The following is an 18,179-nucleotide window of genomic DNA, read 5'->3' on the forward strand; positions in this document are numbered from 1 at the left end:
TATAGGATGGAATTATACAACAAATCAATTTTAACTCCCAGCTTATATGTGTCTTATGTCAAAGAAATCCTCTAAAAGATGAAAGGAATCCTGAACATACAAACCAAATCTTAACCAAACACTTAAAATACCACCACTAAAGCTTTCTCTTTATCTTCTAGCTCTTGACTAACCCAATAGGAATGTTTGTGGTCTGTCAACAAAATAATCAATGATATCTCCACTCAAAAAAGACAATAAAAAGTGAACTTCAATAGGTAGATAATATCTATAGATATTATAGGCAATGTAACATCTTGCTAGTTAAACACTGATTTTTTTTTTTAAGATTTTATTTAATTATTCATGAGAGACACAGAGAGAGAGAGGCAGAAACACAGGCAGAGAGAGAAGCAGGCTTGATCTTTCAAAAAAAAATTTCAAGGTCCCCAGGATAAGGCCCTGGGCTGAAGGTGGCGCTGAACTGCTGAGGCACCCAGGCTGCCCAAACACAGATTTTAATTGTGATATTAAAAAGGAATACTGTCCAAAATCTTTATTTAAAGGAATAGAAAAGCTCTTCTCTAAAATAAATGCATATGGGGTGTCTGGGTGGCTCCGTTGGTTAGGCAGCCAACTCTTGGTTTCAGCTCAGGTCATGATCAGGGTCCTTGGATAAAGCCCTGCATTCAGCTCTGTGCACAGTAGGGAGTCAGTTTGAGGATTTTCTCTCTCCCTTTCCCTCTGCTCCCCCACTTGCACTCTCTTTCAAGTAAATAAATATCTTTAAAAGTAAAAAAGTAAAATAAATGCATAGAACCTAATGAATCTTTTTGTTCTTACAACTTCAAATGATCATCTACTATCCTTGCTTTCAACCCAAGAGCTTAAAAAGCTATGGCAAGTGATAGTATGGTAGTCTACATCCCAGCATTAAATATTAATGAATAACAATGCCACACAAAAGGCAAATAATTTTCTATGATTTTTATATGCTAGAAAAAAAATAAAACAATCAGAAGGGGGCATCGATCATTTTACTTTTTAAATTAAAAAAGCCATTTACTAATAAAGTAAAAAGCTAGCTAAAAGTATCCCAAACCTACTAATAGGGATGCTCAGGAACTCAAATAACAAATTCCAGGTCAATGGCAAACTAGCAAATACTGGGATTCTGCAAAGCCAGACTACTATACTGCTAAGGATCCAACAAAACCAGCCTTAGCTTCCTTACCCATCTATCATTTATTCCTCTTACTTACTCACTCACACCACCACCAAACAAACAAACCACACCCAACCTAACAATAATAGGTCATGAAACATCTATACCAAGGAAGACAGAAAAATATAAGGCATGGAGTGGGGGGGGCGGGGGTTCCTGTCCTCAAAGTATCTACAATCTTATTGTAAGAAATGAACTTACTATAAGATAATGACAAGATAAGATCAAATGATAGCTTCTAAGAACAAAGAATAAGCACTGTGAGAAATCAGTAGATTAGTTGGATTTAGAATGCTTAGAGCATAGAGCTTGACTGGGTTAACCTGATGGTAAAACAAAAGAATACTGAGTCCTTTAAAACAAGTCCCCAGGGGAAAAAAAAAAAAAATTGAGCCAAGAAGTTTAAGAAACAAAGGCTCCTCCTCTTAGCACTCATGAGGATGCCCATTTAATAATTCCTTGGATTGTATAGCTCACCAGGAGACAAAGGCAAAAGGAAGTTTCCAAGCCCTTCACTCTGTATAACCATCACAGGGCATTCTATCATTTAAACAAAACTATCCTATCACAATGGCCAATTTAAAACTATCAGGTTTTTGTGGTGAGAATGAAAAAAAAAAAAAAATGAGTACAATTTCATCACCCTATCTATTTAGCAAATGTACTTGTCTATTACAAAAATGAATAAATGTATATAAAAATAGGAGAAAAGATCAAGAATTGGGGAACCATTCCAAGCGTTCCAATATCTGCATACCAGGTGCTCCAGAAAAGAAGGGGTAAAAAACAAAGGAGGTGTAAATCATCAGCAAAATTATTCAAGAATATTTCCTGAAAAAAACCTTCAATCACAAGTTTCAATCACAAACCTTCAATCACAAGGACACAGACACACTAGATGAAAACACCCCTACTATGACACATCATCATGAAATTGCAAAACCCTAGGAGAAAAGAGAAGAAAGTAGATGTTTCCAAAGTAACAAGAATCATAATAGAATTTCACTTCTAAATCGCTACAGTGAGTATAAAGACAAATTTCGGAAGTAAAATTATTTTCAATCCAGAATTCTGTATCTAACCACTTTTTCATTTAAACATCAGGGTAGGATAAAGACACTTTCAGACTTGCAAGAGAGGTCTCAAAGACATACCTCCTATGTATCCTTCACTCAGGAAACTATTAGAAGAGGTGCTTCACTAAAATGAGAATATAAACAAAAAAGAGAAAAGGATTCAACAGGCATACAATATAAAAAAGAAGCAAAGAGAATCTCCAGGAACCCACTGAAGGGTGATCCAAGGATGATACTTGTGAACAGAATCCCCCCCCCACCAAAAAAAAAAAAAGCCAAATTGGAGCTAAGACATCCCTGGAGAGATTTCCCTAAGAAAAGGAAATCAAGAGTTATGCAAATCAGTAGTAGCTCATTCTTTTTTACTGCCACTCAATGGATATACCACCTTCAATTTATCCTTTCACTCTATGAAGTATACATTTCTGGCAAGTAAGAATAAAGCTGATTTAAATATAAATATACACGAACACGTATTTTCATTTCTTAAAGGTATGCCTAGTGTAAGGTTGCTCAATCATACAATAAATCCATATTTATCCCCACCAGCAATATGTGAGGGTTCCAGCTGCTCCACATCCTTCTCAGCACTTGGTACTGTCAAGTTTTAATTTAAACCATTCTAATGGCTGCACAGTGGTAGCTCACTGTGATTTTAAATTGCATTCCCCTAATGGCTAGTTATGCTAAACATCTTTTCATGAGCTGATGTGCCACTCTATATCCTCTTTGCCAAAGTCTATTAAATATTTTTAACTGAATTGTTTTCTTACTGTTGAGTTTTCAGGAGTTCTTTACATATTCCAAATATAAATCCTTTACAAGTATGAGATTTGCAAATATTTCCTTTAGGCCTATAATCTGCCTTTTAATTCTCTGAACAGTATCTTTGCAAGCAATGTTTTTAATTTGAAGAAATCAATTCATCAATTTCTTCTTTTATGAATCATGCTTTTAGTGTCATGTGAAAGAACTTCTAGATCTACACTCAGGTCACAAAGATTTTCTCCTATGTTTTCTTCTAAAAGCTGTAGTTTTACATTTCAAATTTAGATGTGTGGTACATTTTAAGTTCATTTTCATATAATACATGCAGTTTGGGCCAAGGTTCATTACTTTTTTATGTGGCTATCCAACTGTTCCAACAACACTTATTGAAGATTATTCTTTTTCCATTTTGCCAACTTTAAAAATTATTGGCCATATTTGTGTGGGACTATTTATGGAATCTCTATTTCATTGATCTATATGTCTTTCCCTTTGCCAATACCACAACCTTGATTATGATAGCTTCGCGGTGTTTTGAAATCAGGTAGTTTGATTTTTTTCCAACATCTTTCTTTTTCAAAATTGTTTTGGGGGCACCTGGGTGGCTCAGCTGGTTAAGTGTTTGCCTTCGGCTCAGGTCATGATCCCAGAATCCTAGGATCCAGCTCTACATTGGGTTCCCTGTTCTCTTCCTCTCTCTTCCCCGCCCCCCTCTCTGCTCCTGCCCCTATGTGTACACACATGCGTGCTCTCTCTCTCTCAAATAAAAAATGGAAGTCTTTAAAAAAAGTTGTTTTGGCTAGTCTAGGTCTTTTGCCTTTGTATAGAATTTTATAATCAGTTTATAACTGGAAACAGTGCTGTTAGGATTGTTTTTACCAGTACTAAGTCTACAGATTAATCTGGGGAAAATCAACATCTTTACTAAAATTGTGATTCTTCAAATTCATAAATACATGTTTCTGTATTTACTTAAAAATCCTTTGATTTTTTTTAAATCAGTGTTCTATAATTCTCAACATAGAGATTTTATACATATTTTGCTACATTTATACCTAAGTGTTTCATTTTGGGGAATCTACCATAAATATCATTAATTCAGTTTTCAATTGATTATCACTAGCATATAGAAATATGATTGCTTTTTGCAAGCTGACCATGAATAACTCATTAAACTCGTTTACTCTAGGAACTTTTTGTAGATTGCTTGAGATTTTCCATATAGATGATTATGCCACCTGTAAACAGGGGTAGTTTTACTTCTTCTTTTTCAATCTCTATGCCATTATTTCTTCAAGTACTTTTGATGGACCCCACTCATTCTCTTCTCGTTCTGGGTCTCTGATGACACAAATGTAAGACTTTATCATAGTTTCATAGGTCCCTGAGGCTATACATTTATTTTTAACATTTTTCTTGTTATTCAAATTGCATCATTTCTGTTGATCTATTTTCAAGTGCATAGACTCTTTTCATTGTCAGGTCTACTCTGCTACCGAGCTCATTTAATGAGTTTTCATTTCCATTATTATGTTTCTTAGTTCTAAAATCTCCATTTAGTTCTTCTTATCTTCTACTTCTTTGCTGAGACTTTCTATCTTCCCGTTCAATCCTTGAACATGGTCAAAACAGCTGATTTTAAAACTATTTTCCAGATAATTTTAACATCTGTGTGATCTTGGCATCACCATCTGTTCACTGTCTTTTCCCATGTGAGTTCAATTTTCCGTTTTTTTGTTTGTTTTGTTTTGTTTTGTTTTTTAAGCTAATTCTAGACTGTATTCTGGACACTTGGAAATATTATGGTACTCTCGATCTTATTTAAGTCCCACTCAGAATGTTGGTGTTTTTGTTTTAGCCAGTAATTGACCCAGTTGGGTTCACATTCAAGTTCTGACAAGCCTTCTGTGGGTTTTATTTCCAATTACAATTCAGTTTGCAAACCCTTTGCAGTCATATTGAATATGTTTCATAACTGTCCCACGCAGTATCCAGTTTAGGGGCTAGGGAGTGGTCTATCCCATAATTCAGTCCTTGATGTTTCTGTACGCTGTTTAGGAATCAGACTCATGCATGTACAGCTTGGAAGTCTGCTCCTAAGTCCATAAGCAAGTTTAAGTAGTCAGTTTCCCAAGCTCCTCATTCTCTTGCAATCTTTTGGTTCCCTGGGGCTCCCCTTTTCCAGCCTTCCAGCAGAAAGCTGGGGTTTCATTAAACCCACTCTGCCATATACTTCCCATGATGTACTCATATCAGGGGCAAGCAACAGAAGAACAGAGGGAGAAGAAAAGCAATGGATTTGCCGCACTCTCTTGAGATCATAGCTCTTCCAATCTGGATGGAAGGTTCCCCTCCCTCTGAGATTTTTGGCTCCTGCCTGCCCCCAATGAGGCCACTGCATCTGCTGCCAAGAACTGCTTGAGGCCTGGGGTGCAAGAAAATGAAGAAAAGCAAAAAAAAAAAAAAAAAAAAAAAAAAGAAGAAGAAAAAAAGAGAAGGATGTGGGGTTGCCACACTTTCTCTGAGCATTAGGAGATCCCTTCCTGCTCCTTGAGTCAGAACCAGAGGGCTTCTCCTGGTGCTTTTTTTTTGTCCGTGTTAATAAGGCTCACTTCCAAGTTTCAGGATACATTAAGTTCAGGCTGGGGCATACTGGAAGAAAAAAAATGATAAACTCACCGCCGGTTCAGTGGTACTTTGAATTCTGGTCTTCTTCCCCAATCTGCCTCCTACTATTTACTTTTCAGAGTCCTCAAATAGCCACTCCAAGCATTCTGTCCAGGTTTTATAGCTGCATTCAGTGGGAGAAACAGGGTGAAGCGTGCTTACTCCATCTTATCTGGAACCAGAATCTGGACTACTGTTTTTCATAACACACTTTGTAGAACTGATTATTGAAACTATTTATATAACTTTGATTATACAAAATTAAAAATAAGCAAATCCTGTATTAACCTTATTGTGGAAAAGGGAACAAGCAAGCCAGTAAGATCACATTTTTTTAGGCATATATCCTTTTGGAGTTATATGCTTAGGAAAAAAGTGATGTTTTTAACTGTTTTTGGCTTTATTTCTTTAAATTTTATTTTACTTGTGGATTTTTATAAATACTAGGACTGTTATAATGCTTTGAAGAAAAAAAGTAGCAGTTATCCGAAGCACTACAGAGGAAGTAGAATGCAGATGAAGACGTTTCATTGCATCGCCGGGACACCTGCACCCCGATGTTTGTAGCAGCAATGTCCACAATAGCCAAACTGTGGAAGGAGCCTCGGTGTCCATCAAAAGATGAATGGATAAAGAAGATGTGGTCTATGTATAAAATGGAATATTACTCAGCCATTAGAAATGACAAATACCCACCATTTGCTTTGACGTGGATGGAACTGGAGGGTATTATGCTGAGTGAAATAAGCCAATCAGAGAAGGACTAACATTATATGGTCTCATTCATTTGGGGAATATAAAAAATAGTGAAAGGGAATAAAGGGGAAAGGAAAAAAATGAGTGGAAATATCAGAAAGGGAGACAGAACATGAAAGACTCCTAACTCTGGGAAACGAACTAGGGGTGGTGGAAGGGGAGGTGGGCGGGGGGTAGAGGTGACTGGGTGACAGGCACTGAGGTGGGCACTTGACAGGATGAGCACTGGGTGTTATTCTATATGTTGGCAAATTGAACACCAATAAAAAATAAATTTAAAAATAAAATTAAAAAAGGAAACTGAAGAAAGTTCAGGATAATCAACACTCCAAGTGTACATCAACAGTTTCAAGTAAAGAGGCTAGCAAAGCAGGCAAGAATCAATTCAAGGTCCTGTATGCCAGGTCAAGGTGGCTGGACTTTACCTGAGAAAAGGAAGGCCCTAAAATGTTTTAGCATATGTTGGGAGTGACATTATCCAATTGGTATGTTTGAACAATCGCTCCTGCTACAGAACATAAAGGTGCATAAAATATGAGTCTTACTGTCTAAATCTTAGGGGTCATGACAAGTTGCAGAACAAACATATATATAGTATGACTACAAATGTTGTTGAGGGGTATGGGTAAAAGACGGAAGTTTTATATATACATGTATGCACACAATCATGATATATCATGTAATCACATATGATTTTATAAATTATGATTCCATATGATTTACATATGTAGGATATATATCACATGATTATATATATGTGTGTGTAAAAATAGATGATATAGTATGTATTGAATGTTTCTGGAAAAATCACAAGAAACCAGTAACAGTGGTTAACTTTGGAGGACAGTGATGGACTAAGAGAAAGCAAACTTTCTTTTCACTTTATTCTTCTGTTTGATTTTTAAGTGTTTTACTGTGAATATTTACACCCTTAAAAAGGGTTGTAAAAAAATAGAGGGAGGTCTTACACATGAACTAGATAGATGTATTAAAATAAGGTAAGTATGAATGAGCCTAACATTCAGCAACCCATTTTCTATAATAGAGTCAGCACTCAAACATTGCTACAGATTTCCCTACAAATATTAACCATTTATAAAAAGTTCACAACAAAACAGCTTTTCTATTATATTACACTACATTTCACTAATTTATCATGTATTTTCAAGCATTCAGAAATTTAAATAGAAGGTAAAGAGTAAGATTGGATTTTGAAGATATTTATTATCATATACATTTTTACTATAACAAAAATGTTTACATTATTCTTTTCAATTTCTTAAGCACTGAAGGGCATAAAGGGAAACAGTAAAAGATTCTTTCATTTCCTGGTCTCCCTTATGCCAATACGCAAACATAACGATTCCCAATGGCTTCTTGAGCTCTGTATGATTCCAGACTTTCATTGTGCTTATAAAGCACATATAAATATATGTATATATGTATATACAAAGACACACACACACACACACACACATATATATATACCTTAAGACAACTTAGACCTTAAGATAACCTAGACCTATTCTATTTCCTATACATCATTTTCCTAAATCCAAACATAGTAATGAACAGACAAATCCCCAAGTTGGCAGATAATGTTAAATCTTCCAAGTAGAGAATGTTAAAATAAACACACTGAACAGATAAAGTTCTCAAGAGATCTCCTAACACATCTTTGATGAACAGATGAACTTTAACCAGGGGAAGCAAAAAATTACTTTAGGGAAAAAGAAATGTACAAGTTGAAATAAACAAAGGGACAGATGACAGGTTTATAACAGGCTAAAAGATATAATGAGAGGTAAGGGTTTATCCCTAACCTTCTAGTCCCAGAGTTCAACTACTATGTTCTCTCACAAAAAGAGTTATCAGAGATCTTCTAACACCCTTTGATGGAACAGATGAGCCTTGATGAGGTCACCCACTTTGGAGTAACTTTCAAAGATAGTGTTCTCAGCTGGATAGACCAGTGGTCTAATCCAAACCGACATATGTCTCTCATTCTGATGGGGGAAGGGAATAGTAGTACTTTGCAGCAGTAACTAGAGACTTCAGGCAGGAAGGCAGAAGAGTTGCAGTTACTCTTCCATACTAGCAACACTACTTACCAACTCTCAGCTTGTGCTCTGTAGTCTCCAATGCAAACACAAAATGTAAGACCAATATAGGGTAAAAAAAAAAAAAAACATTCCCCAGAAGTCAAAACAAAATCAAATCCTCTTTATGGGCCCATATTGGAAAATGTAGTTTTTCTCTACATTTATATGGGACAAGACAAACTAATTCCCAGGTATTTCAATGGAGAATAACAAAATTATCTGGTTATCAAACAATAGCACTTACTCTATTTTTTTTAAACAGGCTCCATACCCAATGGGGGCTTAAACTCATGACCCTGAGATCAATAGTCACATATCCTATCAATTGAACCAGCCAGGCACACCTATTATTTTTTTATATTGGTGGGATCTTTCTACACTTGCTTTTAGAGAAGCTAGAGAAGAAAATATTTAAAATAATTAAATCAGCTTACAATTACCTTCTTATCTAAGATAAAGAAAAAACCCTCAATTTTATTTACTCCAGTTGGTACACAGTGAAAGAGTACAAGAGGTAAGATGATGCTGATCAGGGGAATCCCTGGGTGGCTTAGAGGTTTAGTGCCCGCCTTCAGGCCAGGGTGTGATCCTGGAGACCCGGGATCGAGTCCCACATCGGGCTCCCTGCATGGAGCCTTGCTTCTTCCTCTGCCTGTGTCTCTGCCTCTGTGTGTGTGTGTGTGTGTGTGTGTGTGTGTGTCTTTTTTTTTTTTTTTTTTAAAGATGATGCTGATCATTCACAGCATGAAGTAAAGAGTTAAAATGGGACAGAAAGGCTAAACAGGAGCACCTGGCTCAAGTCAGTTAATCTGCCTTTGGCTCAGGTCATGATCCCAGGAGCCCCACATCAGGCTCCCTGCTCAGGGGAAAGTCTGCTTTTCCCTCTTCCTCTAACAGCTCCCTTTCCCTCTGCTTCTCCTTCTCTTGCTCTTTCTCTGTCAAATAAATAAACTCTTAAAAAAAAAAAAAGCTAAACAACTTTCTAAGTCACTTATTGATTTAAGTAGTGATTTTTAAACACCACAGACTTCATTAGATTGAACACATTCAAAGGTAGGAGGGAACTCACACAAGAATTAGTGAGAAAACTAATTTAAAGGATATTTCTAAAGAAAAACTACTTTATGCTTAAGTATATCATTATATACAAATTGGAAGCAAATAAGGAAAATATAAACCTTTAAAGATCCTAGGAAGACTTCTTTGATGAAAAGATATACTAAATATAAATTATAGTAATTTTACAATATTCTGCATTCCCAAAGCATAGACCCACTTATATTTAAAGATTAAAAAAAACTTCTAAACTAAATAGAAATAATGTTCTGGAAGATACAAGTGACTATCTTTATAATAATAAAGAGCTGAATCTCTATAATATGGTGTTGAATCTCTAAATAATAAAGTGACTTTATCAACTTCTTACAGTACTCCTTAACAAAATTATTCCAGAATCTCAATATTTTTTACTTACCAAAAAAAAAATGTTTATGAAGAAAATAAACAAATAGAAGTTCTCCTATTCTCTTACATCTCCACTTAAAAATGCTTGCATCACCACATGCAAAGCTACTTGGTGCTACCATTTTGCCACTGAGCATAATATAAATATCAAGTTTAAGTGTATATAATTCTTTAAGTGGCTTGCAATTTAAAAGAGAACATGAGTGTATTTTTAAAAACAAACAATTCAACAAACTAACAAGTGCACATAAGAATAAACCAGACAAAATCTAGTAGTCATTAAAACCTATTGAGAGAAACATGTTGGCTCAAAAGCAATTAGTGCCCTAGTGCCCATATTGTGGTCTCAATTACTTTTCAGTGAAAGGAAACAGGGCATCTTGGAGAAAAAGAGTTCCTGATTCCAAAATGGCACAGGGAAAGTTCAAGGGAAGCCTGAAATATGAACTGTGCCGGAAAGGGAAAATGCTATCAAAGAACACTGGAGTTAGAAGGACACAGTTGCCAACCTGAAAGGGCTTCCACTAGCCAAAGACATGAAAATTTGAACAACAAAATAACAATGACTGCAATTAGTTGAAATAAAATACATAAAAATCCATGATTTCATAGTTATACTGAAAAAAAAATAAATTCACTAGTCATATATGGTACAAAACTCATTATTCTGAGAATTGGCAAATAATGGGGAGAAAAATCAAGTCTTTATCCTGCATTCCTTTAGTAACTATACCTCAGGGGAAACAAATAGCTAATGAAATAAAGTTCTACTTGGTAGAATAATTCCAGTTCAGAAATTTGGAAGGAGGGATCCCTGGGTGGCGCAGCGGTTTGGCGCCTGCCTTTGGCCCAGGGCGTGATCCTGGAGACCCGGGATCGAGTCCCACATCGGGCTCCCGGTGCATGGAGCCTGCTTCTCCCTCTGCCTATGTCTCTGCCTGTCTCTCTCTCTCTCTCTCTCTATGATTATCATAAATAAATAAAAATTTAGAGAAAAAAAAAAGAAATTTAGAAGGAATAAAAGAATCAGAAAAATCACCATGACACAACCTTATGGAAACAATAGATCTAGACTCTTTTGACTCCTGTCAAAAACAACAGCAGTAACAATATAAATCTCATCAAGGCTCTACATCTACCACCAGTTCACAGGAAACACAGAGGCTAGAGAAACATGTTAAAAGTTACCCCAAGTATGTGATTAACCAAATCCAGAATTTAGACTCTTCTATTAAACTAAGAACTTCATTTCTTTAACAAATTAATGGCAAAGCCAAAACAACAAGGGGGGGGGGGTGGGATTGGGTGTATGAGGGAGGGACTTTCATAGATTAAGAGACTTAAGAGGTATGCCAACAAATGCAGTGGGCCTACAGTGTACGTGAATCTTGATTTCAACTAGTCAACAACAGAATATTGTTTTCAACCAATCAATCTGATATTTATTGAGGGCATTGTGCTAAATACTTGACATTTATCACTTCATCTTCACAACCACCTTAGAATGTATATATTATTAATGTCCCCATATTACCCTTGGGAATTTAAGCAGTAAGTAGTGGAGCTGGTCCTGACTGCCCAGGTGTCATTTTTTTTTTTTTAATCAACTACAAGTTATGATTCTCTATATATTGTACTTCTGTTACTTTCCACGGTCAATGCTACAGGCAATAGCCAAAGCATGGTACCCTAGTCCTCCTTAACTCACCAGTTGATTCCCTCCCCCACCATCAGTGCTAACAAGGTCTCAACATGCCTCAAAGACAAAATAGGATATTTTTAAGAATATGGGAGAAATTAAAGATGGTATTAAGAAATAACAGGTATTTAAAACTACTGTGCTTATGTTACTAAAAAAAGGAGTATCCTAATGTACATTATAGACTTTATAGTTAATAATGTATCAATACTGGCTTCACCAATTATAACAAACATATCCCACTAACACAATATGTTAGTAACAGGGGAAACTGTAGATAAGGAGGGGGAACATAGGAATTATATTTCCTGCTTTATTTTTCTGTAAATCTAAAACAGGTTTTAAAAAGTAAAGTCTAGGGCACCTGGGGGCTCAGTCAAACATCTGCCTTCAGCTCAAGTCACGATCCCAGGGTCCTAGGATTGAGCCCCATGTCCTCTCCTTGCTCAATGGGGAGTCTGTTTCTCCATCTCCCTCTGACCCTCCCCCGCCCACTCATGTTTTCTCCCTCTCCCTCTCTCAAATAAATAAAATATTTAAAAATAAAGTCTATTAGTTAAAAGTTAACTTTTAAAAAAGTTAATGTCAGGGATGCTTGGATGGCTCAGCAGTTGAGCATCTGCCTTCGGCCCAGGGCGTGATCCTGGAGTCCCGAGATTAATTCATTTGTATTTGTCACAACCTTTTAAAGCAGAATGTGACTTGAGCACTATATTTCCACTCAGAACTTGCCAAGTTACTTTCTGAACAGCTTCACAACACACCTAAGTGGGCTTATAATTTTGCTACTCTAAACAATGCTCTTCTTTGGGGAAAAAAAACCCTACAGATAGTTACTCCCATCAAGTGGGTTCAGTTTAACATACTAGCTTCTAGAGGACTGATACATGCCATTGATAACTGCAGGGGATATAAGATTTAAAAAGAAGATCCCAGAAGGTGAAAGTTGTTTTAACCAATATTTTTCTTTTAATCTTCAAGGTATAGCTCAGAACACTTCAGTGAATCTGGTTTTGCTAAGGAATCCACTTGACAGCTAAACATTTTAGACCACACAGTTAATATTAGGTTACATAGATCTTACAACAAATGTTACCTTGTCCTGTTAAAATAAGCCAACATGGAACTGGAAAAGAAAAACGTGCTGGGCTTTAGTTCCTAAATATCACAGTATCAGAAATAGAAACTTTATCTTTCTTTTAAGTAGTTATTGTCATGACACACAGATTTTTAAAATGTTAACAAAAATAAAGAAAAACATCCTTGGAAATATATTATCAGAGGGAATGAAGCCAAAGTACTGAATACATTTATAAATAATTCTTGAGGAAGAGCTTAGTCTACTTCTTCTACATGTGACACCTCATCATCATCTCTTGAGAGGTGGCATCTCTTTTGAGAGGTGGCATCTCTTCCGGTCACAGCAGCATTGCTATCAATAGTGGTGGGGTCCTCTTCATCCATACCAAGACCAAGTTTGATCATCCTGTAGATCCTGTTAGCATGCATCTTGGGATCTTTCAGACTGAAGCTAGAAGACAGAAGCACAGTTTTGTAGAGCAGGATGATCAGATCTTTCAGACTTCTTATTCCTGTCAGCTTCTGCCTTCTGCCATAAGGTCTTGACCATAGAGTGGTCAGAGTTTATCTCCAGGTGCTTCTTTGCTGCCATGTAGCCCATGGTTGATTTGTCACTTAGGGCTTGAGCCTTCATGATTCTTTCCATATTTGCCATCCAGCCACATGTGCTTGTGACAGTGCAGCACAGGAATATCACCAATCCATTTGACACAACGACCTTTCCTACTTTTTTCTCCAAGATATCCTTCACAGTTTTGCACAGGTTTTTAAACTATTTTTTACTCTTCCTGTTTCTTTTTCTCTTCTTCATTTTCCCCAAGTTCCAAGCCCTCTTTGGTAACAGACACTAAAGTCTTCCCCTCAAATTCTTTCAGCTGTTGGACACAGTACTCATCAACAGGCTCAATCATATAGATCACTTTTAGCGATGCCTCCAAAGACATTCCACAAAGGCCAAGTTTGCTATCTGCTCCTTGGTCTTACCTGTGATGTAACAGATATGCCTCTGGTATTCCTTCATTCTGGTGCAACAGTCCTTGAGAGAAACCATCTAATCACCAAAAACATATGTGTAGCATCTTAACAGCTCTGAAAACTTCTTCCAATATTGAGTCTTCATGTATTCCAGGCTTAATATATTTTTTAAAGATTTATCTATTTCACAGGGGGAAAAGAGGGAGGGCAGAGGGTGAGGGAGAGAAAATCCCAAGCTGACACCCTGCTAAGCATGAAGCCTGACATGGGTTTTTATCCCATGACCCTGAGATTATGATCTGAGTTGAAATCAAGAATTGGATTCTCAACTGACTGACCCAGGCACACCACGCACCTCCCTCACCCCGCACTCAAGCTTAATATTTTAAAGAAATTCTCATGGGGCACCTGGGTGGCTCAGTCAGTCAAGCATCCAACCCTTAATCTCAGCTCAGGTCTTGAACTCAGGGTCATGAGTTCAAGCCCCACACTGGGCACAATGCTGGGTGTGGAGACTATGTAAAAAAAAAAAAAAAGAAATGTTCATAAAACTTTTTGTAGTTCTGTCTTCTGCCAGTTCAGTGAAGAATTCTAAGCATCTTTTGACCAAATTCTTTCTGATAACTTAAATTTTAAGTTTTGCTTTACTGCAACATCTCATGAGAAATATTTAGAGGAAGATCCTCAGAGTCCACCAGACCACTAATGAAATTCAGATATTCAAGGATTGGCTTCTTGCAGCTATCTGTGATGAAAACTCAGAACATACAACTTAATGTTGTTCTTTTTTTTAATAATAAATCTATTTTTTATTGGTGTTCAATTTGCCAACATACAGAATAACACCCAGTGCTCATCCCGTCAAGTGCCCCCCTCAGTGCCCATCACCCATTCACCCCCACCCCCCGCCCTCCTCCCCTTCCACCACCCCTAGTTCGTTTCCCAGAGTTAGGAGTCTTTATGTTCTGTCTCCCTTTCTGATATTTCCCACACATTTCTTCTTCGTTCCCTTATATTCCCTTTCACTATTATTTATAATCCCCAAATGAATGAGAACATATAATGTTTGTCCTTCTCCGACTGACTTATTTCACTCAGCATAATACCCTCCAGTTCCATCCACGTTGAAGCAAATGGTGGGTATTTTCTTCATTTTCAAATAGATCAGAGGGAGCATATCTTCAGACACAAAGAAGGGCTCCAAATTCCAACTGTCCTTTAGCTGAAAAATGCTTCACTTCTAAGTGATCTTCCCAGTCATTGGTCAAGCTCTTATAAAATTCTCCATATTCTTCAATTGCAATGTCATCAGAATTTCTGATCCAAATAGGCTTTGTCTTGTTCAGTTCTTCTTCATCAATATAATTCTCCTTGATCTTTTTCTTATCACCATCCTTCCTCTCTTCCTCCTCCTCCTCCTCAGAACTAACAACTATTTCAGGTCTGTCAGATCAGATTCCTTTTCTTCTTTTTCTATTTCTTCCATTTCTCTTCTTCAGCCTCATCATCAATGACTTATCACATTCCTTCTCCACAAAGAGTAATTAGATAGCCAATAAAAATTAAGATGGTTTCTTCACAATCACCTTTAATCTTCTCTCCTGAAAGTACTCAGTTTAGTCTTCCTTCACATGCAGGATAACCCATAGGTTCACCTATTTCAGTCCTAACTGGGAGGAATTGTCCTGCAGAAGACTCCCAGGCAAACAGCTCATTATTATTGTTTGGTGATCCCGGTTACTTTCTCAGCAACCAAATAGGCACCCTACTGGCCAATCATTGAAATATGCACCAGGCTGCAAAGTTTCCATGAACACTTTGGTTCCAGACCTGGCAATAGTACGAAGCTTACTTGATCAAATCATGCCCATCCCAGTATCCACCATAATGAGGGTTCAATCTTGGTTGTTTGGAATGAGATTCATGTGCAGCTCTTTCCTGGAATCTAGCTTACTGGAATCTGTCAAGCTTTCATATCTGATTTTGTCCAAAGCAACTGATGAATGTGAAATAAGCTCCCTCAGAAAGATCTCTTTATTTGGGTAGAAACTGTTGATATTCCAGGACATCAACTGAGCGATTTCCACCTGAAAGGTGAACATTTCAACGTTCTTTTCCATTGGCTGGTCTTGGGTCTGGGTTTCCTCAGGCATTTCAGCTCATGGACCACATGGGCTTTGTGACGACAGAGCACCAGGAAACAGAAGCCACTTAGCATTCCTTTCTAAATACTCCTGTGGGGGAACCTGGGTGGCTCAGTAATCGAGGATTTGCCATGGCGCAGGTTATGATCCTGGAATCCTGGGATCAAGTACCACATCAGGTTCCCCACAGGGAGCCTGCTTCACCCTCTGCCTATATCTCTGCCTCTCTCTGTCTCTCATGAATAAATAAATAAAATCTTAAAAAAAAAAAGTACTCCAGCAAGGTGGGAAAAAGTGTTGAAAGAGTAGGATAAAGCCGGAACAAGACTAGTGAAGTGCTGATATACTGAAGTTGACTATTGGGTACAGAGAATGTTCCCATATTATTATTTCCATTTTCTGTATATTTAAATTTTTTCAATAAAAATTAGGGAAAATAGCAAATTTAAGATTTCCTTATCTTGCTGCAGGATTCTAGCTATGTAGCAATTTTTTTTAAGAATCTTTTGTTTTGTTCTTAGTTTTTCCTCTTTTTTTTTATTGAAGCTCAATATGCCAATATATAGCCTAACACGGCCTCAGTGCCCATCACCCAGTCACACCAACCCCCACCCACCTCCCTTTCCCACCACACCTTCTTCGTTTCCCAGAGTTAGAAGTTTCTCATGTTCTGTCACCCTCACTGATATTTCCCATTCATTTTCTCTACTTTCCACTTTATTCCCTTTCACTATTTTTTATATTCCCCAAATGAATGAGACCATATAATGTTTGTCCTTCTCCGACTGACTTACTTCACTCAGCATAATACCCTCCAGTTCCATCCACGTTGAAGCAAATGGTGGGTATTTGTCATTTCTAATGGCTGAGTAATATTCCATTGTATACATAAACCACATCTTCTTTATCCATTCATCTTTCGATGGGGACACCGAGACACTTTCCACAGTTTGGCTATTGTGGACATTGCTGCTATAAACATTGGGGTGCAGGTGTCCCGGTGTTTTACTGCATCTGTATCTTTGGGGTAAATCTCCAACAGTGCAATTGTTGGGTCATAGGGCAGTTCTATTTTTAACTCTTTGAAGAACCTTCACACAGTTTTCCAGAGTGACTGCACCAGTTCACATTCCCACCAACAATGCAAGAGGGTTCCCCTTTCTCCACATCCTCTCCAACATTTGTTGTTTCCTACCTTGTTAACTTTCCCCATTCTCACTGGTGTGAGGTGGTATCGCATTGTGGTTCTGATTTGTATTTCCCTGATGACAAGGGATGAGGAGCATTTTCTCATGTGCTTGTTGGCCATGTGTATGTCTTCCTCTGTGAAATTTGTCATGTCTTTTGCCCATTTCATGATGGGATTGCTTCTTTGTTGCTGAGTTTAATAAGTTCTTTATAGATCTTGGATACTAGCCCTTTATCTGATAGGTCATTTGCAAATATCTTCTCTCATTCTGTAAGTTGTCTTTTAGTTTTGTTGACTGTTTCGTTTGCTATGCAGAAGCTTTTAATCTTAAGTCCCAATAGTTCATTTTTGCTTTTGTTTTCCTTGCCTTCATAGATGTATCTTGCAAGAAATTGCTGTGGCCAAGTTCAAAAGGGTGTGGCCTGTGTTCTCCTCTAGGATGTTGATGGATTCTTGTCTCACATTTAGATCTTTCATCCATTTTGAGTTTATCTTTGTGTATGGTATAAGAGAATGGTCTAGTTTCATTCTTATGCATGTGGATGTCCAATTTTCCCAGCACCATTTATTGAAGAGACTGTCCTTATCCAGTGGATAGTCTTTCCTGCTTTGTCGAATATTAGTTGAACATAGAGTTAAGGGCCCATTTCTGGATTCTCTCTTTTGTTCCATTGATCTGTGTGTCTGTTTTTGTGCCAGTACCACACTGTTTTGATGATCACAGCTTTATAGTACAACTTGAAATCCGGCATTGTGATGTCTCCAGCTCTGGTTTTCTTTTTCAGTATTCCCCTCGCTATTCAGGGTCTTTTCTGATTCCACACAAATCTTAAGATGATTTGTTCCAACTCTCTGAAGAAAGTCCATGGTATTGTGATAGGGATTGCATTAAATGTGTAAATTGTCCTGGGTAGCATTGACATTTTCACACTATTAATTCTGCCAATCCATGAGCAAGGAATATTTTTCCATCTCTTTGTGTCTTCCTCAATTTCTTTCAGAAGTGTTCTGTGGTTTTAGGGTATAGATCCTTTACCTCTTTGGTTAGGTTTATT

The 18,179-nt window shown here is 37.3% G+C and overlaps 1 protein-coding gene and 1 pseudogene across 7 annotated transcripts in view; both read right to left on the reverse strand.

The window, feature by feature from the left end:
* The window catches only part of TTBK2 (tau tubulin kinase 2), a 174,312-nt gene that overhangs the window by 107,880 nt on the left and 48,253 nt on the right, over positions 1-18,179 (reverse strand). For 3 of the 7 annotated variants that reach the window (XM_038580195.1, XM_038580198.1, XM_038580196.1), the window contains exon 2: positions 5,728-5,839. The exons of the other annotated variants lie outside the window; for them this stretch is intronic. The gene's annotated coding sequence lies outside the window, so the exon portion shown is untranslated. The remainder of the gene's footprint in view (positions 1-5,727; positions 5,840-18,179) is intronic. 7 annotated transcript variants of the gene reach the window in all.
* LOC106558068 lies at positions 12,353-16,556 on the reverse strand (annotated as a pseudogene).

Source organism: Canis lupus, chromosome 30, assembly GCF_011100685.1.
Source record: "Canis lupus familiaris isolate Mischka breed German Shepherd chromosome 30, alternate assembly UU_Cfam_GSD_1.0, whole genome shotgun sequence".
Taxonomy (NCBI): Eukaryota; Metazoa; Chordata; class Mammalia; order Carnivora; family Canidae; genus Canis; species Canis lupus.